Consider the following 15,609-nt stretch of genomic DNA (forward strand, 5'->3'; position numbering starts at 1 on the left):
CCAGGAGTGGTATAGCTGGGTCCTCCGGTAGAACTATGTCCAATTTCTGGAGGAACCGCCAAACTGATATCCAGAGTGGTTGTACCATTTTGCAAATACACGGTCCCCAATGGAGTTAGAGAAAGGACCTATGGAGCTGAGGGGTTTGCAGCCCCTTAAGACAAGCAACAATATGAACTAACTAGTACCCTCAGAGCTCCCAGGTTCTCAACCACCAACCAAGGACTGCACATGTTGGGTCTGATTGTTCTGGCAGCATGTGTATAGTAAAGGATTGCAATTTCGATCATCAATAGGAGGAGAGAACCTCGGCCCTGTAAAGGTTCTGTGCCCAAGTGTAGGGGAATGCCAGGGCCAATAAGTGAGAGAGGGTGGGGTGGCAGGCATGGGGAGGGGGGAGGCAACACGGCTTTGTTCTTGTTGTTTTTGTTTGTTTGTTTTTTGGAGGGAAAACTGGGAAAGGAGAAATTTATATGTAAATAAAGAAAATATCTAAAAATAAATAAATAAATAAATACAAAAATGTCAGAGAGACTTATAGAAATAGACCAGAGGAGTGGAGCATAAACTACCTGTATTGTTTTTCCTGTTTTGCATTTCAATGGAATGGGAGAGAATTACTCAATGTACAACCACAAGGCAAGACTTTGTGTTGGTAATCCTGTACCATGCTTCTCCTTGAACAATCAGCAAGGGCCCTGGCCTCCAGCAAGTCACAAAGTCTCAGCTTTCTCTCTTGAAAGAGGAGTAAGGTACTTACCTTTCAGAGTTGTTTGTGAGACATGGATATGAAACATTTCCAAACAAGTATTGGTTTTGGTAAAGACAGCTGAGTAAAAAACAATCTTTTTAAAAATACAAAAAGATACAGGATTTTATACGGATGGTTAAGTGCCTTATGGCACTGTTTTTATTACATTGCCTTCCAATCTCACAGGGTCTCATATGGTCAAAAGTCCAGACAGCTTATGTAGGTCTTCTGCAAGTCTTCCATGAAGATAATAGCCAACTTGTACTCTCCGATGAAGTCTTCAATTCCAAGTTCTCACTTTTGATGACAGGATTTGGCTTCTTGCTACCTGACACTGGAAAAAGTGCTCACATCTCTTTACAAGACCTCTGTGTAGCAGCAACATACTTCATAAAAGAAAACAAACAAACAAACAAAACAAAACAAAACCAAAACCAGAAAAGAGAGGGTAGTTAGATGTGACATCCCACATCTCCTGTTTAGAGATAAGTGACAAATACATTCACATAATGGAGAGCAGAATATATAAGGTATATACTTCACAAGGTGAGAAGTTGGAGTTATCCTAGAAAGCTGTCTGTCATGGATTAGATCAAATCACACCTAATTCATAATTCCCCTTTGTGCTGTGTTCCTCTCCTTTGCCCCTTCCTGTCATCACTTGCATAAGAGACATTTAGCAATTTGATTTCTATAATCTCATACTTGTCTCTAGTCAAACACCAATAGGTAGACAAGTTAGATTTAGATACATGACACATATGTACATGAACAAATACATATATACATATCATATATATGAGGATGCACTCATACATACACTGTAAATAAAATCATATTAAATGTGCTTTTGTGCATCCTGATTTTTTCACAGTAACATATCAGGGAAATTGTTCCAAGTCAAGTGATATAGTACAGAGTTGCATACTTTTCCATATTATTGATAATAGCCAGCCGTTCTTGAACTAATCAGAATCTATTTATCTATCAGGTTTATTTTTTAAAGCAAACAATACAATAATTATCACTGCCAGTGTATTCTTACCTACTGAAGTATTTGTTTCTCTGGATAGGTTCACTCAGTGGGATGTATGGGTCACAAGATGTTAATCGATATTGCCAGATTGCTTTGGAAAATAGGCTATAATAATGCACATTTCTACCAACAATACATTAAAATTCTTATTCCTCTGTAGCCCACCAGCAATAGGTTCTATCTCTCTGCATGATGCTTGCCAATCTGATGGGCATAAAGGAATATAACTTTTCTAATTTGACTTCACTGATGACTGGTGATATTGAGTATCTTAGCATCTGGCAGCTGTTGGCTTTTACACATTGCTTCTTCATAGATGTTGCTACTCTTTCTATTGGAGTATTTTAAATGATTTGTTATATGAAATGGATGGAACTTACAATATTTATATTAAGCTTTGTTAAAGACCCACTATTGATTATTCAATTTATGTATGGAATCTTTTTTAAATGCAAAATTTGTTTTAGAGAAAAAAATGTTACTTGTGTGTGTGTATGTGTGTGTGTGTGTGTGTGTGTGTGTGTGTGTGTGTGTGTGTGTGTGTGTCTGTAGGGATGTGAGGGAGTATATGCCATGACACAAATGTCCAATCTGAGGACAACTTAGGAAACTAGTTCTCTTCTTCCACTATGTAGGTCATGGGGGATCAAATCCAGGTCATAAAGCTTACTGATGAGTGCCTCTACATCTGAGTTATCTCACCAGATCCAAAAGGTTTTCAAAATTTGTGCACAAAAGCAGATGATTTTACTCTATGTTGACCTTAAATAATAAGTGGGATACCCTAAATATTTATTTTATGTTCTTAGAATTTATTATTTTTCATTAATCTTTGACTACTCTAGCATTATTAATATTTTGAATAGACATAAAGATTACATGGATTTCTTCTGGAAAGGCAAATTATAGGACTTCTGCTTATAAATAATGTAAGTTGTCTTGCTGGTTCAAATATTATGACATTGTGTATTAAATTCTCATTTCTCCTCAGACTATATTCTAGAATTCCCTATGTGTTTCCTTAACTTCTATTTTCAAATATTAATATTGTGATTAGTTGATTGGAATGGATATTCATGTTATTTTATGTAAGCCAATTTCCTTTTTATTCTTTTGCATGCCTTTCTTGGTATTTTTCTTCATCCATATAAATACTCAGGTTAATCATACACTATCTCATAAGTAAAGACTTGGGGATTATAATAAGTATGTGAATTTTATGAACAGCAATACCAATCTGCCATGTAAGAGGAACCCATCTGTGCATGATGGCTGTGGAGCAAGCAGCCACTCCCATGCTCCACAAGAGAGAATTTGAGCCTAGTAATGTAAAGTCCATCCAAATCTATGAATGAAGAGGTCTTAGCCCTAGGGAGGAACCTAATATGTGAAGTGACATGGTATCAAATCACTCTCTCAGTGTCTATGTTTATTCTTTTAGAAAACCACAACCTACCCCCTTAATCAGTGAAGCTCCCCCTTAAAGTACATGGAGAAGAGTGCGGAGACCCATAGCTGAGAATGGAGGACAGATAAGAACTCTTATACCATTCCCTTAAAAATGAAGGGGACATGGTATAGGTAGAGACCAAAAGAATGGGAGGCCTAGAAAAAGGAATCCGAGCTCCAAAATGCTGACTACTAAGTAGGATATGACCAGCACAGTTAAAACCTCCCTGCAGCTCCACCTCTCTGCACAGATTGGGATTTCCTCACAATCATCTCTGGAGAAAGGCTTCATGTGGCTTTACCACTCAATGCAAACAATTGGTGACTAATAGATTTTGAAAAGAGTTGGGGAGTCATAGTGTGCAGTTGTATACCCCCAAGATTTAATGGATAGTTCCAGACTCATGGTCACAGAGATGGCTCTTTAAATTCTTCAGCAAAAAGGAATGAAAAGTCATGACTATTGGAAAGAGATCTGTAAGGAAGAAGGGAACTGATAGGTTTGAGAAGGAATTAAGAGAGTACCCCGGTCAGGCACTGGTGGCTCATGCCTTTAATCCCAGCACTTGAGAGGCAGAGGCAGGCAGATTTCTGAGTTCGAGGACAGCCTGGTCTACAGAGTGAATTCCAGGACAGCCAGGGCTACACAGAGAAACCCTAAAAGAATAGCCAGACTACATTCTAAGCATGCATGAAAACGTTAAAAGAACTGAGTTTATTAAGAAAGCAAAATAAAACATTCAAAGTTTCTAATACATTCATTTCAGAGCAACTGACATTTGCCTTAACTTACCAAATATTTCATGGGCATCTCATTCAGATTTTAATTACATCTTTAAAGGGTTTATCAGAAAATGTATTCATAAAATGAGTGTTATATTACTTTACTGTTATGTTAATTACTAATAATATTGTTGATTTTATTGTACAGTTCTTTGCTATTGTGAATATAATTTGACTCTGCCCTAATTTCTGGGGATGTATTGTTATATCAGAAAAGGTTTTAATAAAGGTTCTATTGTGTATCAAATCATATAACCAAGTTTTCTTTATCAATTGAAAAAGAAGTACTTTTTAAATTATAGGCTCCTTGGTTCTCTGATTATAAACATCATTGCATTTTGGTATGCAAAATAAAATCATTTACCACTGTTTCTCTTATTTTTATAGCTTTTTAATTGTATTCCTTATATTTTTGTAGCTTTTGGAAAAATATTGGCTGATAATGATATAATTTTTTGATTTAAATTAAAATAATTTTAGTGATTTATTATTAAAAATAAAACTAGTTGATCCCTAATAAAACTTAATTAATATTTTATCCTTATTTTCATTTTATAAAGACTAGCCAATTACTCTTACTATTTGATTTCCTGGAAGAAATATTGCTTTGTAGTATATGTTCATTATATTCCTGAAAATTAATAATTCATTAATTTAGGTTTTTATACATTATTACAAAATAGTGTTGATATTTTTGTCTGACATTTATTTTAATAAAATGAGCTTTCTTGAAATGTAATTTACATATTCACCCATTTAAATATATATCCCCAAAATTTTAGCAAGTGGGAAATTACATAACCATCACCAAGGTTGTGTTCAAGGACATATTTTTGTTTCAAATGTTGTAAATTCTTATCTTCCTGTCAAACATGAGCAACCACACCTCCTCTCTCTTTATAGATTTGATTTCGATTAACATTGAATATTAATGAACTACACACTATATAGATGGAATTTATTTCCTTTCAAAATACTTCTATTTGAAGTTAAAAATTAAAGAAAAGAAATTTTTGCATTGATTAGTAAAAAAAAATATTTGGTTGGTATTAAGCAAATAGTTCATTAATACTAAAATGATCTCTTCCTTAAAAATAAAACAGTATTTTGCTTTGGGCCTATAGACAACATTACCATGTTATACATAAAGTTACTTTTCTATTGTTTCTATAGCAATAGATCACTTTAAAAATTATACTTCTGGGGCTGGAGACATGGCTCAGTGGTTAAGAGCACAGACTGCTCTTCCAAAGGACCTGAGTTCAAATCCTAGTAACCACATGGTGGTTCACAACCATCCATAACAAGATCTGACACCCTCTTCTGGAGTGTCTGAAGACAACTACAGTGTACTTACATATAATAAATAAATCTTTTAAAAAAATTATACTTCTTTCTGGATCCTTTTTAATAATATATAATCCTGCTGAAAGATTGTCCATCTTTTTTCTGGTATTCCTGGTGTTTGAATTGTATTCTCTTGTCTCAAATCATGTGCCTATTTCACTTGCCAAAAACTAAAAAAATAAAACTCCCCTTTTTCTTATATTTTTGATTGTGAGCCTAGCCTTTAACAGCTGAATCATCTCTCCAGCCTAAAACTCCCTTTTTTCTAATACACTGAAAATGTATGTACTGTTTAAATTTTTGCATTTTCTGTTTTCTTCTACTGAATACTTTGCTGCTTGTCCCAGTATTATTCTACATTATATTCCTTATAAATATGCAATATTTTCAATATTCTCATTGAAATTGTATCACATAATTTCCTTCCTCCATTCCTTTCCTCCATTTCTTTCCCCAGTCCCTTCAGGCTACTCTACCTTGTATCCTCTTCATGTGCCCTCCTCAAGTTCAAAGCCTTATTTTTTATTTTATATGTGTATGTGTGTGTGTGTGTGTATGTTTATATGCACACAGACACACACACACATATATATATGTATATACATATATAGATAGATATAGGTACATATTTATATAGAAAGATAAATATATAAATATATCTGCTATGAGTTTGTGTTGTTATTTGTATGTTTTAAATAGCACTTTATTATTTCTTTGAATTTTCTTGCTTAGAGAGCATGGTATGATAACTTAACGCATGTAAACTGTATGTATTACTCAATTTTGGTTAAGCATATACATCTTTTCATTCATCATGTCTTTCTGTTGAGAGCATTGACAATGGTTTCATCTTGAGTTTTTCCTGAGTTTGTGTGTGTGTGTGTGTGTGTGTGTGTGTGTGTGTGTGTGTATGTGTGGTGTATTCATATTTATACACAAGCATATAGAGCCTAGGAGAGGACTTCACATATCTTCAATGATATCTCTGCTGCCTTATTCTCTTGAGACAGGGTCCTTCACTGAACCCAAAGCACTCTACTTTGACTACATTGGTTAGCCAGCATATTATGTGGATCCACATGTCTCTGTTTTCTGTGCTGAGGTTTCAGCTATAGGAGGCCATGCCCAGGTTTATGTGGGTGATGGGAATGATCTCAGGTTTACTTACTTTCACGACATGTGTTTTATCTACTAAGCCAACACTCCAACATCTTCCTTCTTTCCTTCCTACCTCTCTCCCTCTTTCCCTCCCTCTCTCAGTATCTCTCTCTTTCTTTCTTCTTCTTTTTTTCAAACAATCTACATGTAAGTCAATACCTTTGACCTACCATCTTGCCATCTCTGTCCACATGGTCCTGAGCTTACTACAATCACTTTTCTCCTCTCAACTTCTATAAAATCAACTTTTCTAGGTTCCACATGTAAAGGAGATCATGGGAAATTTTGTATTTGTTTAATTTTAAGTTCTTTTCAGCTTGTGTTTTGTTTTGTTGATTGATGCTTTGCTGATGTTGTTTTTCTAAAATCACGAGATGAATAGCATCAACTACTTTAGATTTCATTATCTTTATAAATTCATCAAATGTAAATTGTGCACTGTGTCAAATTTTATGGGTTTTGTTAATCTTTTTACTGCTTTATGGATAATTTGTATCAAGAAGTTTGATTCAGTGTTTGTTTAAAGAATATTTATTAGCACAATTCCTATGTAAGATTATATTAGTAACTTTTTAATATTGTATTTAATTTATAGAATGTAAAATATCAAATATTCTTTATAATCAAGTTCAGATTAATTGATGCAAATGTTTTGTGGCTTATGAAACATATATTTCTTTTAGACATTCATGAGTCTCCATTTTTTTTTCAAATCATTGAATTCCTTCACGTCCTTACTTGTTAATACCTGGTAGAGCTACCTAGTTTCAGAATAAATGTAACAAATTCTTCTGCTTTATTGGCTGCTTATTAAATTTTCCTTGATTTTCTGATATGTTTTGAATTTATCTGTTACAAGCATATAGGTCTGGTAAAGCCCTATCTTCTGCCCTCATTTCTTCTGTTGTCGTTACATTATATTCCCAAGTTTGATGATTTTGATTTTAAATTTCATATTTGTTAGTGTTGACATTTGTCTCAGTTCAACTAATTCATCTAATAAATATTTTGTTTCTTAAATTCTAAAATATTTTAATGCTTCTCTTAAACAACATAGAAAGAATTTAGTATCATATATATATCATCTTTAGTCTTTCTTATTTATACTTAAAATTTTTAGTGATTTCTTTTTTCTTCTTCCTTTCAGTTGGACAAAGTTGGCATTCATTCCATTTTCTGAGTTTTTAACTTGGAAATTCGATTATTCTTTCCATTCTGCGAGTGATAGCTTTTCCCTTTTTGAGCACCACAGTCAGTATTCTAATATATTTATTTTGTAATACACTTCTGAACTTGATTAACAACATATTGCTTATATTTTTTAGAAGAATGCTTTCACCTTTACTCAGTCATTTTTTTCTCATCATCTTCAAACCACCAGTAAGATAGCAGTAGATCCTTCCTGTGTTTCTAACAACTATAATTCCACAGAGCTAACTAACAGTGATCAGAATAGTGATACCCTAACTTTCCTTGCACATACACTCTGTACCTTAAGAAGCCACATTAATGGTGCTACATATGGTAGCACTAGAGGATCTCTCATTATCCATTTAGGATCTTCCCATCATCCAAATGTAAAACCAAAGGTAACTGTTCTGTATTTGTTCCTTTCTTTTCATTTATAGATATATCACATAGCCCTGCAAAACAGTAAATATTCTTTCTTAATGTTGTCTTTTACTTTTTGAGACTATAATTATGTAAATGCTCCCTTTCAATTTCTCCCGACAAAACTTCTCTTATTTCTTTTCTTGATGTCTTTCAAATTCATGGCCCCTTTTCTATCATTAATTGCTGGTGTTAATTCTCCCTCAATTGTTTTCCTATATTTTTAAAATTTTTTCATTCTTTTCTCATATATTACATGTAGCTTCTCCTCTCCTTCCAGTGCCTCTTTAAATCTTTTCCCCCTTTATTCATTCCTTCTCCATTTCTCTTAAAAGTAGGCCTCCCATGGATATCAACCATACATGGCTTATCAAGTTGCAGTAAGACCTTCCCTGTTTGAGGATGTTCATTGTAGGCATACATTTTTTGCAACTTACTTTTAATAAGGGTTCACCCTCTCCTCTAGCCTACCACCCAGCACATGTAGTGGAAGAGAAAAGTTATTAGGATATGAGAAAAGTGGATCTGTTCAATCATAGTTCTTTGGGGGCAAGCTCCATCTTTGTTGGCAGCAGTTCAGTCCTATAGCAAACATAAATACAATTCAGCAGCTGCAGACCAGCCTTCTGGGAAGGCAGAAAACACACAGGAACTGGCAGTTACAGTCTACTCCTTTCAGCAAACAGACATGAGGTACAAACCAGTAGCTGTCCTCCAACCCTGAAGGAAATATTAGGGTTGCCAACTTGCCTGAGGTGAAGCCTCAGAAATGGCAAACTGCCTCAGGAACCTCAGGAGGATTACTTGGGCATGATTCTCTCAAATAGTGAGGCTGAGCAAACCAAATCAACGCTCAGTGTTCATCTCCCACTGTCTGTGGGGTCATATTTATACTTCTTCACCAAGCATCCTTTAATGTGTCTGCTATATCAAAACATCCTTTCACCTGTGTCTGTTTCAGGAAAATATTCTTTTATGTGTCTGCTTTAGCAAGACATCCTTTCACGTCTGCACCACACCAATACATCATTTGACATAACTAACTTTCCAAAGAAACCAGAAGTTTCCATTTCAGTCCATTGTTTTCTTTACACACCATGATCTTCACAATTGTTCTAAACATTATGCTAGAATATTGCCACTTATTTTATTCAAGAAATTATAACTTTTCTGCCTGTATTAAAATCTACTGACTTAAAAAAAAATCTACCCACTTAAATGATATAATAATACTCTGACTTTTTTACGTGTTATATAACTATTATCATCTGACATACTCCACTATATTCATAGCAGCCTCATTTATAATAACCAGAAGCTGGAAAAAAAAACCAGAATGGATACAGAAAATGTTTTACATTTACACAATGATGTACTACTCAGCTATTAAAAACATCTTCATGAAATTCACAGGCAAATGGATGGAACTAGAAAATATCATCCTGAGTGAGGTAACCCAGACACAAAAGAACATACATAATATGTACTTAAATTAGCCCCAAAACTCACAATGCCTATGATACAACCCACAGACCATATGGAGCTTATGAGGAAGGAAGACCAGGGAAGAACAGGGACAAAAAATAATGGAGCAGAGACTGAAGGAAGGGCCTTCCGGGACCTCCCCACCTGGGGATCCATCCTGTCTGCAAACACAAACCTGACCCTGCCGCTGTTGCCAAAGTATGCTTGCTGACAGAAACCTGGTGCGGTTATTTCCTTGGGGCATTCACGATTTAAAATAAAATCTTACACTCAATTTCCAGGGAAGTTTCATTGAAAATAATGAGTATTGCTAAAGCTCAAAGTAGGCCTCTTCCCCTGATACCATTCATTGAACCAAAATATAAAACCTTCTATGAGCCAGCTGTTTGTTAACCACTGAATAAAAGAATGAACAAGATGAAAGAGATATTTGTCTTCACAGAAACTTCATTTTCAAAGAAGGAAAAATAGTAAACAACAACTCAAACTTCATGTATTAATACATTCATGGAGGAAATACAACAGGTTAAGTTCATCAAGAGACATTAGAAGCACTTGAGGCCTCAGCGAAGGGGAGATAGAACCTGTACAGTCTACCTCCAATAGATAAGCATGGCCCCAGTCAAGTGATGGGGCCACCTACCCATCTCAAAGTTTTTAACACAGAAATGTTCCTGTCCAAAGGAAAGACAAGGACAAAAATTGGAGCAAAGACTGAAGAGAGGGCCATCCCCAAACAGGCTCACCTGGAGATCCATCCTGGCTGCAGACAACAAACCTTGACGCTGTTGCTTTTGCCAAGAGGCAGGTGCTGACAAGAACCTGGTGTGGCTGTTCCTTGGGAAGTTCTGCCAGCAACTGACCAAAGCAGATGTGGATACTTGGAGCTAACTATCAGACTGAGTTTGAGGATGGATCTTGGCAGGGGAGCTGGTGGAAAGACTGGAGGAGCTGAGGAGGATTGCAACCCCATAGGAAGAACAATGTCGACTGGCTAGACCATCCAGTGCTCCCAGCTACTAGACTACCAACTAAGGAGTGTACAGGGAGGGATCTATGACTCCAGATACATATGTAGCAGAGGATGACCTTGTCTGACAACAATGGGAGTGGAGGCCCTTGATCCTGCTGAAGGTTGATGCCCCAGTGTAGGAGGATACTGGAATGGTAGGGCAGGAAAGGGTGGATCTGTGCATGAGCACCCACAGAGGCAAAGGGGAGGGAGTAGAAACAGATGTGAGATAGGGGTTTTGTGGAGTAGTAAAGTGGGATATCATTTGAGATGTAAATGATAATGATTAATAAAAAATAAATTATTTTCTTTGCTTACCCTATAATCTGAAGACAGAAAACATATAAACCCATTAAATGAAACCCTGAAAACTTATTTTAATATGTGCCATGAGGGCAAATGAAAGAGTCACATAAATAAAACCTATGAGGTAAGCAGAGGTTCAGAAAACACTTGAAAGAGTCCTCAATGCAGACCAGCATGGTACTTGTGTAATTGTAAAATGAAGATATTCTTCCCAATTGGATTAGTGTCACTCAGGCACCTTCCTGTCCATGACAAAGAAAATTGCAGACAGACACATGGTAAGCAATTAGCTTAATGAAGAACATGGTTCAAATCTACCTTAGTTTATCCCTTCTTAGTTCATATTATTTTTCAGTGGAGGTGTATGTATATAATAGAGTTTAATCCATCTTGCCTTGGAATTTATTAGTATCCTTTTGGTTTCAAGAAAAATTTCAAATTTGATTTCTAGTTTATTGTTTTATCTGCTCTTTGGTATGTAAGATTTCGGTAATGACATCACTAATTTTACAATAGTTAAATGATGGAAAATTGAATATCCATGTCTACAACTCTGGCTGAAGTGACCTGCTCCACCAGAGGCCACTCCAGCCACCAGAACTCGAGATGAAGTTCTGCCAATGGACTGCCCACACTCTATCAGTACCTGTCCAGCCTATCCACAACCATCACTCCTCTCCCCATCCAACTCAGACAGAGGACCCAGAGTAGCTCAGAAGCCACTGCCACCATCCAAACCCCAGCTTCCAGCTTCACTTGGCTAGAGGCCACCCAGGCCTTCAGAAGTCCAGCCCCCAACTTAGGTGGAGACCCTGTACCCAATTACAGGTCACTCAAGCCAGGAGACCAGAGAGGAAATAGAAACCAAGGAACAAGAAACCCATCCAAAAAAGACAAGCTGAGAAATTGGTACCTTGACCTATAAGCACTTCAAACCCAGTTGGCTAGAGGCCAGTGTAAGAACACAATCAACTACACCCATGGCCTAGCTCTCGTACTCTACAGCAAGCCCTGAATATTCTAACATAGCTGAAGTATAAGAAAATGACCTTAAAAACCAGTTTTATGAAGATTATAGAGGTCCTTAAAGAGGAAAAAAATCTTCTAAAGAGAGTAGAAGAGCAGAAAGTAGGTGCTGTGGGCCTCTTATTGCATTTTTATTGTCTCCATACTTCTCTGGAGACTCAGGGGGTCATGTTTATCAATAGTGCTTTCTTTATAAGAAAAAAATCACTGTCCCCTCATTCCAGGTTAGTAGAGTTAAAATTGTTCTCTTTCAATCCTTGGACAACAATTGTGTTCCAACATTGGAAATAATAGAATATTCACAGTAGAAAGGTTGAAAATTATAAAAGGACAAAACAAAACCACTCATGCTCATACTGGCAATACAAAGCAGATTTGGTGGGTCTAAAAGAAGAACCTGGAAGTCAAGAAGTAAAGGAGCTGAGGTGGAGGAGGAGAGAAGGGGAGCAAATGAGAAGTGGATTTGATCAAAACGTTATATGAGTGCATGAGATTCTCAGAACTCAAAACCATTCTGTAGACAAAACTAGCCTTATACAAAACCAGAACCATGAAAAAGCACTGCATTGTGACCTGTTATTTAAACTTTATAAAATAACTTACTTAGGATATTGACATTCTAAATATAATACAGTTTTATTTGCCAATTATAAACTTTGGGTATTGCTCTTTACACATGTTAGTTGACTCTGAAGTTTTACCATTCAAACTTATTAAAAATAATACTTTAAGAATTAATTTACTGGGTGTTTCTCTACTGTAATTACCAAAAGCACAAAGAGTAGAGATCTTTTGAAACTCATGGCACACCTCTATACTACTCTGTAACTCTAAGGATGGATTCATTCTGAATAGTATAAAGAATTAGCAGATATTCCATAATTTTCCAATACTATCTTCAATGTATTTAAAAAGATGAGAAGTGATTGACTTTAATCTATTCTGCCTGATTTAATGATTTTTTTGATTTTTCAAATTTTTTTATTGGTTCTATTATTCAAATATGTTGGTAGTATCTTTATTTTAGGTACAGTTGTATCAGTCTTGGAGGTATATGCAGATACATATTTTGTGTCTATAATTTATATTTTACTTGTTTAAAACGTAGTTGTAGGCACACTTTTAAATTGTGTCAAATATTGTCCCACATATATCTCATTTGTTGGATTTTTCAGACTGTATCAAATTATCTATTATCTACTCATTAAAACTTGTCTACAAACAGATTGTTACTTTCAGACAAGGACAGTAGGTCACAGAATTCATTCAATGTCTTGAACAATGTCAAATTCCTACTGGAAAATAACATAACTGATCTCTAAAATTTGTCAACCTGACTCTTGAACCCAGGTTTTATTTATTATTTTATTATTATTCTTTAATCATTTTTTTTAAAGTCCAGTATTTATCCCCCTCCTGGTCTGCCCTCTGACTGTTCCACATCCTGTCCCTCCTCCTCCCTGCTCCCTGTCTCCAAGATGATGTCCCCACCTCCACACCCCACCCCATCAGATCTCCCTACCTCCTGGGGCCTCAAGTCTCTCGAAGGTTAGGTGCATCTTCTCTCACTGACTTTTTTCTTAGGAAAAACTCAAGTCAATCAACTAAGTAATTTCTGTTTTCTTACACTCCTCCTTTTAAATATTTTTATGTTTACTATTCCTGGTGTGTGTGCATGTGTATGTATTTGGATGAGCATATGCACATCACAGCACTCAAGTGAAAGTCAGAAGGCAACTTTCAGGAGTCAGTTCTCTCCATTTATCACATGGTCCCTAAACACTAAACTGAGGTCCTTGGCACGAACTGTCTTTACCCTGGAACTCTTGCTTATTTATCACTGTCCAAAACTAGCTGTCTTCCTAGCACTTCAAAAGGAAGCAATAAAAGTATTTTGGCATCATTGTAAAGTGATGGACTTTAAAATATGTATGTACTCTAATTTATCCATTGATACTTAAATTATCACATTTGGACAATGGAAATAGGTGAAGATTTTGCTCTTGTGTAAAATCTTAACATACCTGGAGAAATTCCGGGTTTCCATATTTCTATGAGCAAGACTTACTTTTGACACTTTCTAATTCAGAATAGAATAGAACATATATTAAAGAATTCTTGGTTGGGACTCTTTACTAAACCAAAATCACCCCTAAAACCATCTAAAAATGTGTCCATATACCCACAGATAAATGTAGTCTTCACTCATCTCTCATCAACTGTTCTTTGTAACAGATAGAGACTACTATAGGAAACCATAGCTAATCAATGTACTGAGATTTGAATCCAAATCAGAATAGATTCATCTACAATACAACTTCCAACCTAGAGCTCAGGGATTATTGCAAAAGAGAATGCTGAAAGATTGCAAGAGACAAAAGATCAGGGAGTTTGCTGTGAGATTGTGTCTCCTAGTAATGCCAGAGGATACTCCCCAAAATTTCACCAACATGGTTGCCTAAACACAATCTCAACAAGTATGCTATCAACAGGCATGCCAAAGTGGACAGAGAAAAGCCCGCAATGTCTCAGATCTACACAACAGACTACAGGAAATTAAGGAATACTGAGAATGGGGGAGGCAACCAGAAGCATACTGGTTAGTTGTTAGGAACCAAATGGTCAGACCTGAAGGCATGCATGCAAGTGGCATTGTACAGATTGAGCATGTCATGTTTAGGAGAGAGAGGAGAGACAGGGAGGAAAGGAGCAAGGGAGGAAAGGGAGAGAAAACATATATATACATATGTACTTCAATAACTAGAAGATCAAGGCTTCAAAGGGAAGGAGAAATAGTGTAATTATATTTTAATCTCAAAAATAAAAAATAGATTATTTTCTCTCCGGTGAGTTTCTGGGATGGGAGCAGCCAGCAGGGAGGCACAGGCCCCACGAGTTGCAGGGGAGTTGCAGGGCTGCAGGGACAGGATCTTCTCAGCTTCCAAGTGACAGAGGTGGATCAGCTACCCTCTCTGCCCCTTCCCTGCAAGTGGAGGGCCAACCTCCAGGGAGCGCCTTAACCCAGAGACTTGGATTAGAGCTGCCATTTTCACTCTGGTGAGTTTCTGGGACAGGAGCAGCCAGCCGGGAGGCACAGGCCCCACCAGTCTCAGGGGACTTGCAGGGAGGCAAGGACAAGACAAGCTCTAGTCAGAGACACTAAGAACATCTAATACCAAAAATATAGAGATGGCGAAAGGCAAACGCAAGAATCCTGCCAACAGAAGCCAAGACTACTTGGCTTCATCAGAACCTAGTACTCCCACTGCAGCAAGTCCTGGATATCCCAAAACACTGGAAAAGCAAGAATTGGATCTAAAATCATATCTCACAATGCTGATAGAGGAACTTAAGAAGGACATGAATAACTCCCTTAAAGAAATACAGGAGAATACAGATAAAGAGGTACAAGCCCTTAAAGAGAAAACAAAAAAATCCCATAAAGAATTACAGGAGATCACAAGTAAACAAATACAAGCACTTAAAGAGCAAACCCAAAAATCCCTTAAGGAATTGCAGGAAAACACAAACAGGTGAAGGAATTGAGTAAAACCATCCAGGACCGAAAAATGGAAGTCGAAACAATAAAGAAATCAGAAAAAGAGACAACTCTGGAATTAGAAATCTTAGGAAAGAAGTCAGGAA

General features: G+C 36.4%; 1 long non-coding RNA gene across 1 annotated transcript in view; it reads right to left on the minus strand.

Annotated features, from left to right (window-relative positions):
• Positions 1 to 873: 873 nt before the first annotated feature.
• LOC116100586 overlaps positions 874 to 15,609 on the minus strand; it is a 110,955-nt gene continuing 96,219 nt past the window's right edge. Inside the window, exon 4 of the long non-coding RNA XR_004122657.1 lies at positions 874 to 1,137. This is a non-coding gene — a long non-coding RNA (uncharacterized LOC116100586). The remainder of the gene's footprint in view (positions 1,138 to 15,609) is intronic.

This window comes from Mastomys coucha, unplaced genomic scaffold (genome assembly GCF_008632895.1).
Source record: "Mastomys coucha isolate ucsf_1 unplaced genomic scaffold, UCSF_Mcou_1 pScaffold21, whole genome shotgun sequence".
NCBI classification, from domain to species: domain Eukaryota; kingdom Metazoa; phylum Chordata; class Mammalia; order Rodentia; family Muridae; genus Mastomys; species Mastomys coucha.